This window comes from Lichenostomus cassidix, chromosome 6 (assembly GCF_008360975.1).
Source record: "Lichenostomus cassidix isolate B80296 chromosome 6, HeHo_3.0, whole genome shotgun sequence".
In the NCBI taxonomy this organism is placed as follows: Eukaryota; Metazoa; Chordata; class Aves; order Passeriformes; family Meliphagidae; genus Lichenostomus; species Lichenostomus cassidix.
In genome coordinates this window covers 30,104,386-30,116,100 of record NC_139487.1, presented here as the reverse complement: position 1 = coordinate 30,116,100, position 11,715 = coordinate 30,104,386, and positions in this window count along the sequence as shown.

The following is an 11,715-nucleotide window of genomic DNA, read 5'->3' as shown; positions in this document are numbered from 1 at the left end:
TCTGTGAAAAAAACTCACCAAACAACATCTGTGGCCCTGAGAGAAGCACAGAGCAAAGACTGATTCAGATAAGTCACAAAACTTTCAAGTGCTGGCTTTCCTATTTCTCTTCTAACAATACAAGAACGTTTTTATGAGCCCTGTAACAGAGGAACAAACACACATGCCACATTCCTCTCCTTGGGTTCCTTGCTGCTTTCTGTTAAGATGTGTTTTTTGTGAACTGGTGAAATTAAGACCTTGCTTTAAAGAACATAGGCACCATTAGGATACTTTACAATCTCAAGCAGATGGATACACTTCTTACAGTTCAGAGATGAGCTCAGTCCTATCCTATGTACCCACCAAATTCCTAAACACAAGTTGTGCTGCTCTGAAGACCAAGCATTGCCCTGTAACACCAATACATGGGTTAGAACAAAGCGGGGAGGAGGGAATCTGTTTTCAGAAGTTACTACCAGCATGTTCATGAGACCAGTGCTTAATTAGGTTGTGCCATGATTCTAACCTGACACTTCATTAACTAAGAATGTTGCCTGGTTTTCTGTTGGAAAGCTCAAAAAGCCTTCATGTCTGAAAAAAAGAACTTTATCATTCTACCCAATTCATTGGTACTCTTTGGCAGCTCTGTGTCAGCAACCCTAGGGGTACCTGTGTGTACTCCTCCTTTACAATTTTTGTATGTCTGCTAATACTGCATTTCAAATACTCTTTTTGCAAGGGAAATACCACTGCCAGACAAGCTGCAAATCTCTTGCCCTGGATCTGTACCTCTGTGCACTGGGAGGTGAGGGCTGGCCCCTGCTGAATGGCCAGTTCAGCAATCCATATGCAGTCACTGTGGCGTGTCCTCACTCTGAGAGTCCTTAATATTTCATCAAGGTTTCACACTAACATAGAATGCAGACTGCAAAAGCTGCCCAAGGGAGACAAACACCCACAATTTATGTTTTCAGGGCACTTTAAATCCTTCTGGTAACTTTGAAAACCTTGGCCTTTGTAGTTACTGTTTCTCTGTACTTAGAAAAAATGAGAGAAGAAATCTTGCTCTAAGTAAAAGTCAGTGGAAGTTTTGCTATTGATTTTAATAGCGCCAAGAATTTACTTAAACCCTGGCTGAGTTGGGGCATGGGTTTGTAACCACAGGCAGCATCTTCTACTGACACACCAAGCACTCAAGGCAGTAATACCCCTGCCAGGGGCTGTTCTTTGAGCTCTGCTCACTGAGACAGCTGCCCTTGTCTGATTGCTCATGCCATGCTCAAGTCCATCTCTATCTGCTTCCCAGACAGGGTCTGAATGGAACATCCCCCATGGACAGACACCTTCCATGGATGTGGAACTGCACTAATACACTGCTCAGTCTGCCCATCACTTAACCCCAGGTTACTCTGCTTTCAGTGCTGCTGCTCTGAAATGCCTTTGCAGATTGCTCCTCCCATGCAGTCTATGGCACTCATACACAGTGTTCAGATCTCACTCCCAAGCTGGATACCTTCTTCCTTAAATACCAAAATGCACCCAAATTTGCATACCTATCTTCATACATGTAGTTTTAAGAGAAATAAAATACAGAAAACTTACAATAATAATTATGAAATTTATAATAAAATACTGCAAATCTTGATTTTCCTGCTTTTTAAAAATACCATCAATTGCAAATACTCTTACTGTACTTTAGAACTGGTCAATTTACTTAGTATTTGTGAATTAAAAATACTATCAAGAGACAGGCATGGGTTTGAATGCACATTTGAAAAGGTAACAGGCCAAGAGCTTCTCAAATGATGAGAAATTACTGAACCAGTTTAAACAAAATAAGCACACCCTTGAGACAGTCCAGCCGAAACTTTCCATTAAAACGTCTGGGAGTGCTCAGTACCTGGCAATTTCCAGCCAATTTGCCAGAACAAATTAGCAGCTGTGCTTTCACTGTGCATCTCAAGTGCATAAAATCCATCCAAAAATGGGCATTAAGACAAGTAAAAACAACATTAAGACTTGCAAGAGGCAAAAAATCCCTTTAGAGTAAAGTTCTACTATTTTAAGTAGCATTCAGAAAATTGTAGGTTTTAACAAACTAAATGTGAAGCTAAATGGTAAAAAATCAAGTAAAGCAGGATATAGAAAATGTTTAGTATAGTTATCTTTCACTTTCTGCCTTCCTGTAAGAAGAATGAGCATGGGGAAGGAGGGCTGTGGGAGATGATGCATCAACCACCTGCAGAGAAGGACCCACACAACAGACCTTCGGTTCGTTCATCAGAAGCATCTTGCACCACCTATAAACCACGAAGGCAAACATTTCTTGTGGCAAAAGCATTAAAGCCGAAAAAATACCAACAGCAAAGCTCAAAGGGTCTAAGATAAATGCAGCTTTAGCCTTAGCACAGAGTGCACCATTGTCAGAAACATCCCATCCTGAACAAAACTCCTAGTTAAGCATTGAAACAGGTAAGACAGTTGTCCTTACTGTACTTCCACAATTAGATGAGAGTTTTATCCCATTTCCTGTTTTGCAAAGTGCCCATTCCCCATCCTCCTCTTGGCTTTAACTGCAAAACGTTCCAGTCTGTCATGCTGAGCCTATTCCCACTGCTGCTTTCTTTAATCCTGTGCGTGCAGCTCAGCACACGGAACTGCTCACGCTATTTTACCACTTCTGTATTGTTTTATATAGAGCTCCGCTGACACTCAACAAAGGCAGCTGCAACTTAAAATGCATGAAGATGTCATTATTCAACACAAACTTGTTTAGCCTTTACATTAAAGAAGAGGCTGAGTAAACTACAAATACGTTTTCCATCCTGTACCCTGGGACAATTCCAGTTCACTGCTTTAACCTTTCTGAATTGCCTGGTGTATTCTTAAATGCATTTTATAGCAAAAAGAAAATTTCACAGACACTAGTAGACTTAAATATTTATTCAGGTCACACATCATTCTGCCATTCATTGAACAGTGAGTAGCAATGAAAAACACTGCTTATATTATTCATTAGATGCAAGAAGGGGAGTGGAGCTCAGGAAATACCACCTTGTGCAAATGTCTGATGTAGGGAGTTATCAAGCTACTCGCACTTAAGCAGGTTGTTCTGCTAACAGATGGTTGTATATCAGACCTTCAAGTAACAAATGTCATTCTGAGTGCCAACACCAACACTGTGAATGAGGAGTTTCCATAAGCAGTATTTCAAGCTTCCTCGAATTTGTAACTTAGCTGGTTTATTCTACTTTCTGCTTAATCTTGGGGCTTCATGGAGACTTGGGAGGGTTAACACCACAACTTTGTTATGCAGGTGTTAGCCAGAAGCACTGCTTTTGGTCTGTGTACTCTGGGTCCATGCAACATGTAAGGACCTCATTCTTAACCTTCAGGAGTGGAAATTAGGAGGAAGGTACTTCTCTCAGAACAATTACTAGAAACAATGCGTAGAAAACAGAAAATACCTCTAAGAAAGAACTGGGATGCACAAATAACCTGCAGTTTAATGAAGAGAGTGAGTCCCCTGAAAGTTCAATGCACCTGAAACTCCTAAGAAAATTTGCTGTTGCAGCAGTGAGATGAAACACCTTTCCTCTGGTCACCTTTAGCACTATGGTGCAGTGCTCACACAGCAACCGAGACACAGTGCAGGAGCCAGTGTGAACACAGATGTGAGGGAAATGTTCTACAACAGTCATCTCCAGACAAGTCTGGTTCATGCTTTAATGCCACCACTTTTATGACAGAAACCTAGGATTATAAAAATTAACTGATTTGTTGATCAGTTACAAAAGACACATCCCTTTGCCCTGAAAGACATTTGATTAATAGAATATTCCTCAGCATTTCAGAGGTTAAAACAATAACTTGAAGAGGCACAAGGTAATTGCTCTGATGGAACAAGGGCTAGAGGTTCTTTCTTAATCTTTAAAGAGAGAAAAGAATTTCAATCCTCCATCATATTTTTCTGCATTAGCCTCCAGCTTCTGCCTTGCAAGGCTGATAGATAATAAATTACAGTACTTAATGCTTCCAGAAAGATGAGAGAGAAAGTAAATTGTAATGGATCATTTGCCTTTTTGAAGCATCATCTTACAGAGACACAGTGATGCACCTGCAGGATCAGGCTGACTTTGGTAGAAGTCCCACCACGTGGAAGTCTCTGTTGCTCTGGGTCAGCACGGTGCTTGTCACTACCAGAGAACAAGTTCACCTCCTTTCATTTGCTTTTAAAAATGTTTCCAGTCAAAGGCTCTCATGCTGGGAACTGCTGAGCTCTCCACTAGCAAGGGAGAAGGAATTACATGGCTAAAATTATATTGCTCTCCAAACAAACAAAACCAAAGCCACTCCTGGCCAGTGCCAGTGTTCTGCCTGTGATTACATTTTCACTCTCTCTTCCTGCGCTTTGGAATGTCATTCTGCTCCACGAAAGATGCCACAGGAGCCAGGGAAATCTCGACAGTAAGGCACAAATCCACAAGAGCCAAAGGATTTGAATGTAATCCAACAGCTCCACAAACAATTTTCAAAGTTTTGGGCAGAGCTTTTGTAGATGTTTTTTTGTTTGCTTTTCTTAGCTTGGTCAAAGAAGTGACAAATTAATTATTTACATAACTGTTCCCATAGAGCAGACACGGTATTTTAGTTAACCTGACAAAAGGCACCATCTGGCCCAGAGGAACGATTTGTTTCATCACAAGCCTTATGAGAACAGTTGAGAGCAAATCCTAATTAATACACAAGGCAAGTCCAATTTTGAAATCACTTCTCAAGAATTTATCAGATATGAATTTAAAGTAAGGATGGCGCTCTTGGTGCAGTCACTTGAATACCAATAACCCGTGACGTTTTTCCAGTTCAGAAGTATGACACAGCAGTGCCATATTAACTGAAATTAAGGAACAAGTTTTACTAAAATTCGCACACACAGTTATTTCCTGTGGGATTTTAAAGTCATGTAATAGGAGATGCTATAAAAGGATACATATCTTAATGCATTATCTGTTATGTTACCTTTGTTTCAACTGAATACTATTTTAGGTCTCTCACAACAACAGGCAAAAAACAAAATCCAGAAAAGAAAATGATGCTACAGCATGCCTGGCCAGGAGGCATTGAGCTTTCCTTGCTCAGCATCTCCAGAGTATTTCCACAAAGCTATCATACCCTAGCATGCAAGTATCCTTAGCACTTTGGGATAATTCAGGCTGCAGAGGAGGACCCAGGTCCCACCGTGGGTCAGATATGGGGCTCACCACGTTGCTCAGGTCACACTAAGCTCTAGTGCTTTCCACAGTAAAATCAGTATTGGAAAACACACCAGTAACCAGCTGGTTGGCATGTGTAACCTTTTAAATCCTTATTTTATTCTGAACAATGAGAAATCAGGCAGTACTAAAGGAACAGAAGGATGAGAGGATTTCAATTCAACAGCGTACCAGAGAGTGAATGGTTTGGGTGATGTTACTGAGCACTGCATTGTTCCTGCCATGTCTCAAACTGTAACTGGCAGAACTATTGCTCCATTTTCATTGTTGTCCTCAATCACTTTCAAGTGTGCACAACATGGAGACTTCATAAAAATGTACATTCAGCACTTCACTTTCCCCTGCCAATGGTTTTATTAAACTACTCATAGATCTTATATGTTAGCTAGCACTGTGTGCTAATAGATTTCTCCTAAAATTATATCTGCCATTCCTTTCAGGATTCTTTCTACTTATTTTCAAACTGCATTAATATTCCTTCCTGCTGCACAGTTCTGCTATTTCAAGTGAGATTTTAATTTCATTCTTGGGATCGGTATTCAGAAGACAACATCTCTTAGGAAGTTTCCCTATCAAATGGTGAACTTAGTTTTATCTCATATTACAGGCTTTGAAGACGTAGGTACTGACTCTGCAGTTCACACTGAACCTTTTTTCCTCAAAGACAGTAAGACTTTAATCATATATATTTTTCACACCTCTCTGACACATTCTTACCTAATTTCTCTTAGTTCCACAGAGGCTTGGCCATTCCAGAAACAAGTGAGATTTGGTTACGATAGGAGGCATTTCAACTATGCTCACTATGTTCAACTCTGTTCCATTCAGATAAAGTAAAATAGGATGACAAATCACAGGCTCAACACTCTGAGGAAACTGAGTCAGCTGAAGTGTCATGTCAAGTTAATTCTAATTTCACCTTCCCTTGCTTTCAACCAATGTAGCATTAGCCCATCTAATGACATGGGAGTACTTGACAGGAACACAGAGCAAGTGACAGCCTGCTTTGAACACTTGCTCTTTGGCAAGTCTCACAGATGCACTCAAGTCTGTGACTTTAGTTTTGCAGGATTTTCAAAACTTTGTGTGATAGCACATGCATTGTTTAAATAGCAACATTCTGGCTCTGCACAGAGGAGTGATATCACCCTTAATTACTGATCCAAAATGGAATCAGCATCTAGGAAATAGAGTCCAATCACCCAAAGATCCTGTTGCCAATGTCTGAGCTATATGAAACCACTGAATCTGCCTGTATTTCACAGGGGGGTTGTTATATCTTTGTGTGATATTTCCCAGTTTCTGCCTACACAGGAAAACACCCCAGACCTACATTGAAACACCACCAAAATTCAGTCTGAAGTGGTTTCTTCTTTGCTTCAGAAAATTCTGTACTTTATAATTTGTCAGGCTTGCACATCAGAAAGGATAATACACCTGCAGAGGAGGAGGACGGGTCACTTCATTCAGTGTAATTTGAAACAAGTGATGTCAACTTGCATCATATACAAATAAAAATAGAAAGATTAAGAGCTTCATCTGAAATTTCAAATGAGACTCTTGCAAATAATTAAGCACTTAATATCATAAAGTAATTTCTTTTTCATAAGTATCTGTATAAATTAACATTTTTTCAAAATTTATTTCAAAATTTAAAAAGAAAAAGACAGTCCTTTGTCAACAATATAAAGACATATTCTTAGCAAGTAAGATTGATAGGACTACAGTGATATCCAGGTAGCTGGACAGTCTCCCATCATCTCCAAGCATCTCCCAGGCCCCACGAGGCACAGCAGCTGTGTTCTCCCATGAAGGGATGGCACTCCCAAGTGTGCTCCCCTTGGCTGAGTGCAGTGAGGTGTGTCATGAAACCTCAGCAATGCTCTCATGGAAGCTCACACCAGGACACCCCCAGACACACCAGCACATGGAACATCCTCCCCTGCGCAGTTTTTCCATGAGAAACATTCGACTGTACCTATTCCTGAGCTAGGGAGGAGTTTCCCAGGTTGCAGTTTTCCAAGTTGCCTCTAATGAGGCCCATATCACCTGTCTCAATATCTAATTATGTTCCTTGACATGCCATCAGACTGGTTGGTATTTTCAGCAGCAGCTCCCTGTAGAGGGACTACAGACCACTCAAAAACAAACAAAGCCCTACATTCTAAAACACACTCCCAGACAGGAAAAAAACCAACAACCAAACAAAATAATTTTAATGTAAAGGTAACTTCTTAAGGTGAAAAATATGCTTGTGGCCTTTTGTGTCCACTTTCCTGTGAAACAAAGATTTAAGAGCCTCTCCTTTTTACCTACCTTCATCCACATTTAGACAAGCTGGTTTTGAGGATGGGATGGAGAAGGACAGTGATTCTGGTACTGCCAGTGAAATAAGCTGAATTTTGAACAACTGAGCAGTGAAAACATTGGAGGCAATCAGCCTGGAATTCTTCAGTTTCCCTAAACCTCTATCACAGTCTGCCTTAGGAGAAAGGGGAAACGATGATTTTTCAGTCAGTTCTGCAATCCCTCCCATAAGGGTGGATGCTGCAGAGCTGACTGCAGGCAGAACAAAGCCAGCAGCTGCTGGGTACAGCAGACTGAAATGGCCACCAAAACTCTTGTGCCATCCACAACAGCAAAGACTGAGGTGCCATGGCTGCTGCCAGGTGACAACTGCACTCATCCTTCCCCTGCCAGCCTGCAGTGACACCAACTCCTGCAGAGTACCATTTGCAAAAGACAGGGCAGGGTGTGCTTAAGGAGAGATTGGGGGAACTCATCTCCCACCACGATGCACATAAGGGCACATAAAACCTTGTTTGTCTGAGGCCAGAGGGAAACAAGAATCATGTTCATAAGAAATATGAGGAGATAAAGGCTTAAGCCTCATTCTCCCTGGAAAAAATGGGAGAAAAATGGCTTTCTTCCAGAGGACCCTCAACAAAGAGAGATTTATCCCCTCAGCAATTTGTTCATTAGACTCAGCAAGTCCTGCAGATCTGCATTGCCCCAGACACAAAAATACTGTTCTGCAATAAGCCCCATCTTGATGTAATGTGCATATATAGATCCTACCTCCTATTTCTATAGGAGATTAATTTCATAACTGCTGATTTTTTTCTGGTTTACCTACAGGAAAGCTGAAGTGAAAACTATCTGCCTCCCTATTCTCCTCTAGGGAAGAGGTGGCTGCCTCGTAGTATGACATTATCTCATTGGAATAGCTGATGATATTACTCTTTATAAAGTAACAAAATTGATCTTTCAGTGATCTAAAGTATGCACATGCCTGCACTTCTCTGAGAATTTTACCTGGCATTCCTCTGTGATATTTGATTTCTGCTGGGTTTGGTAACAGTGTAGGGCTTGAGGTATTTTTCTCTTGAAAGAAATACAGGTTATTAAAATGATGTAAGAGAGGCAAATAAATAAAATAAAAAGGCTGAGTCACTAAGACGAGACGTGTGCTAACAGTCCTCAAGATCTGGGGCCATGGTTGTCACATGCAAAGGAGAACACTGAAGTGAAAAAAGTGCAGTGAGAGAAAATACAGACCTAACATTTATCTTCAATTTATGCTTTGAAAATGGAAACCATAGAAATACTGCACTTTAGAGAGCAATCATGCTATAACCCTCCTACTGACTTCTGCATGGAGGTGCTGAGAAATTTCATGCTTGAAAAGGATGTAATTAGTAATAGTGATTAAGAATTGTACAGTAATTAATACTTAAGAAAAACACTTGTTCTTGAGAACTTTCAGTTAACGACAAGAAAGAGATTAGAGCAAAAATGATCCAAATCAGTATTACAATTGAACTTTGGAACAGAAATGGGATCTGCTTTTACCTATGGAAAGTCAGGCATGTCCTAGGTTTTAAATGTAATTCCAGTATTGGAAAAGACAAGAACAAAAGATAGAGAGCACCACTGAAGACTATTCTGGGGCAAGAAATAAATAGGCAGGTATTGACTGACATACAAACTTGTGAGGAGAAAACATCTGGATAGCATTTGGAAATGTAATATGAATGGTTAGTTCTAACAAAACTTCTTTGCCACTGTAAGGTTACCCCACGGGGAGCATATCACATTCTTAGGACACTGCATCCAGGTGATCTCAGCTTCCCACCTCTGAATCCTCAAACCCAACAGCCTCACTCACTGACCTGACTCTTGTGCTAGCAGGCACTGCTACAGCTTTGGCTCACCAAAGTGAATGCTCACCAATCCCAGTCGCCAAAAGAGATCTCCATCTCTTTTTTTCCTAAGTCTAATCTCTGTCCTCTGGTCCTTATACTGACTTTTTACAGTTTGAGTTTCTCACTGTCTACTATAGTTTCTCTGTGTCTCTGTTCTGCCTACTGTATTTCCTTGTGGTGACTCCCAAGCCTTTCTGAAACTCCTCTTTTATTGTTTTATAACATATGCTATTGCTCCTTAGAAGGCTGAGAATATCTTCTGAACAACTACTAAAGGCACAAGGCTGTCCATCTTCACATAGCCACTCTCTCAAGATGCCTTTTCATATAAAACTATAAGGCAAAACCCAGAGCAGTGCAGGAAGGCAATCCATCATTAGCACTGCTAGGGGTGTGAATCCACCCTATTCCATTTTACAAGTATATTGTGAAAACACAAGACTCTCAACATCACTGGGTTTTGGTGCATTTTCCCCACAGAATTTTTTATTAGTCCTCTCTTCAGTTAATGCACCCTGCAGGCCAAGGCCCACATGCCTGCCCAAGGGACAGGCTCAGCATTGCCTGGCATATTCAAAATTCACAGACTGAGGAGACTTTGGAGCACTTAATGTCTGAAGTGATTTCTGGAGCAAGTGTTTCACAAACTGCGCTGAAACTTTTTAATAAAACAGCCCAAGCATTCACATAATTAAGCCTAATGTCACCTCCAGAAGGTTCCCAAGTCAGAGAGATTGGTTTTACAGCAGGCATTCACGCAGTGTTCCCAACCTCATTCTCCCTTATTCAGGATGTATGGTCATACCTGTCCAGAAACTCATTGCTTGCTTTTAACCTAAACACATTTTTCTTCTTCACCATTTTCCAAGTCTGTAAATCTGTTCATTACCTTACACAATTTATTACCTTTCTTCAATACGGCATTGTTTAGCAGCTTTTTGGTACTATTGCTGGTTTCAGATCTCTTTTTAACACTTCACCTCCTTCTCAGAGTTTCAGGGTCACTGTAGCCAAAACCCAGAAACTCCCTCTTCATCCATGACACATCACTCCACACTTTGGTCATCTTCACTGTTTCAGAGACGACCTAAGCAACCCTTCCCTCCTAACCAGCCATCTACTTCCACAGCTGAAAAAAGGAATCCCCAATTCTCAGCACCATGGTTCCCATCTCAAGGGATTCACATTTTCTTTCTAGTTTTCAATTCCATCTTGAAAGAAAAAGAAGACAAGCCCTTCACCTTTGTAGCAGTTTAACCTGACAGGCAGCTAAACATCACGCAGCTGCTCACTCACTCCCCAGTGCAATGGGATGGGAGAGGAGTGGGGAAAAAGCAATCACCACCCACCAACTGATGCTCACCCAGCCCCTGAGCAGCAGCCCCTGGCCAGCTTTCCCCATGTTTGCTGGCAGCATCATCCACCTGCAACTGTAAAGATGAAGTACCTCAGAGAACAGTGTTTGTTTGGCTGGCTCTGCGGAAAGCTCTGCATGTTCCAGAAGATGAACTGCACTTGGCTTCAAAGGCTGCCACATGGGACTCTCTCCTTCTTTGACAGCGCAGGCTGTTCCATGCATTACACTGCTCATCAGTGCCAGTCAGGAATCATTTTCCTTACATTTAGTTTTACATTGATTCAAGTAACAGAATCAGACATCTTGGCAAGGTTTGTGCATATATGGTTGAAGAAAACCTACATATCAATTTTTTTTTATTCAGTTTGTTCCTTATATAACACTTTTCCCCCCTCCTTTTTTGGAAATGTGGGAACAAGGACACAGAAAAGAACCTCCTGACCATATTCACACCATTTCTTATACATAATGTAATAAACAGAAGTTACTTGGGTCACCAAAGGGCAAAACTGGTTAACTCTATGACATAAACAGTGTCATCCTTTCTCCTGCCCTTATTTTCTAAGTTGCTTCCAGCACAGCCATTACCTGCCAGCAGTCCCTGGGCAGTGCTCTCTGTGCCTCAGCCAGGCCACCCCTCTGCAGGGCACACAGACCAGGCTCAGCACAGCAAGAGCGCTGGCTGGGGTATACACAGTGCAGGAGGAGCTGCCTCAACAGCTGCAATATGTGGCTCCTGATCCTGCAAAGGCATGCAGGACTGTCTGCTTGCCACAGGAGCATCCCACAAAGCCTTACAATGGGGGCCTTGGGCAGCACCTGGGCAAGAGGGAAGGGAAGCTGAGTGAACACCTGCTGGTGTGTGTGTTCACTTGATCAACGCAGGGCTCCATTCACC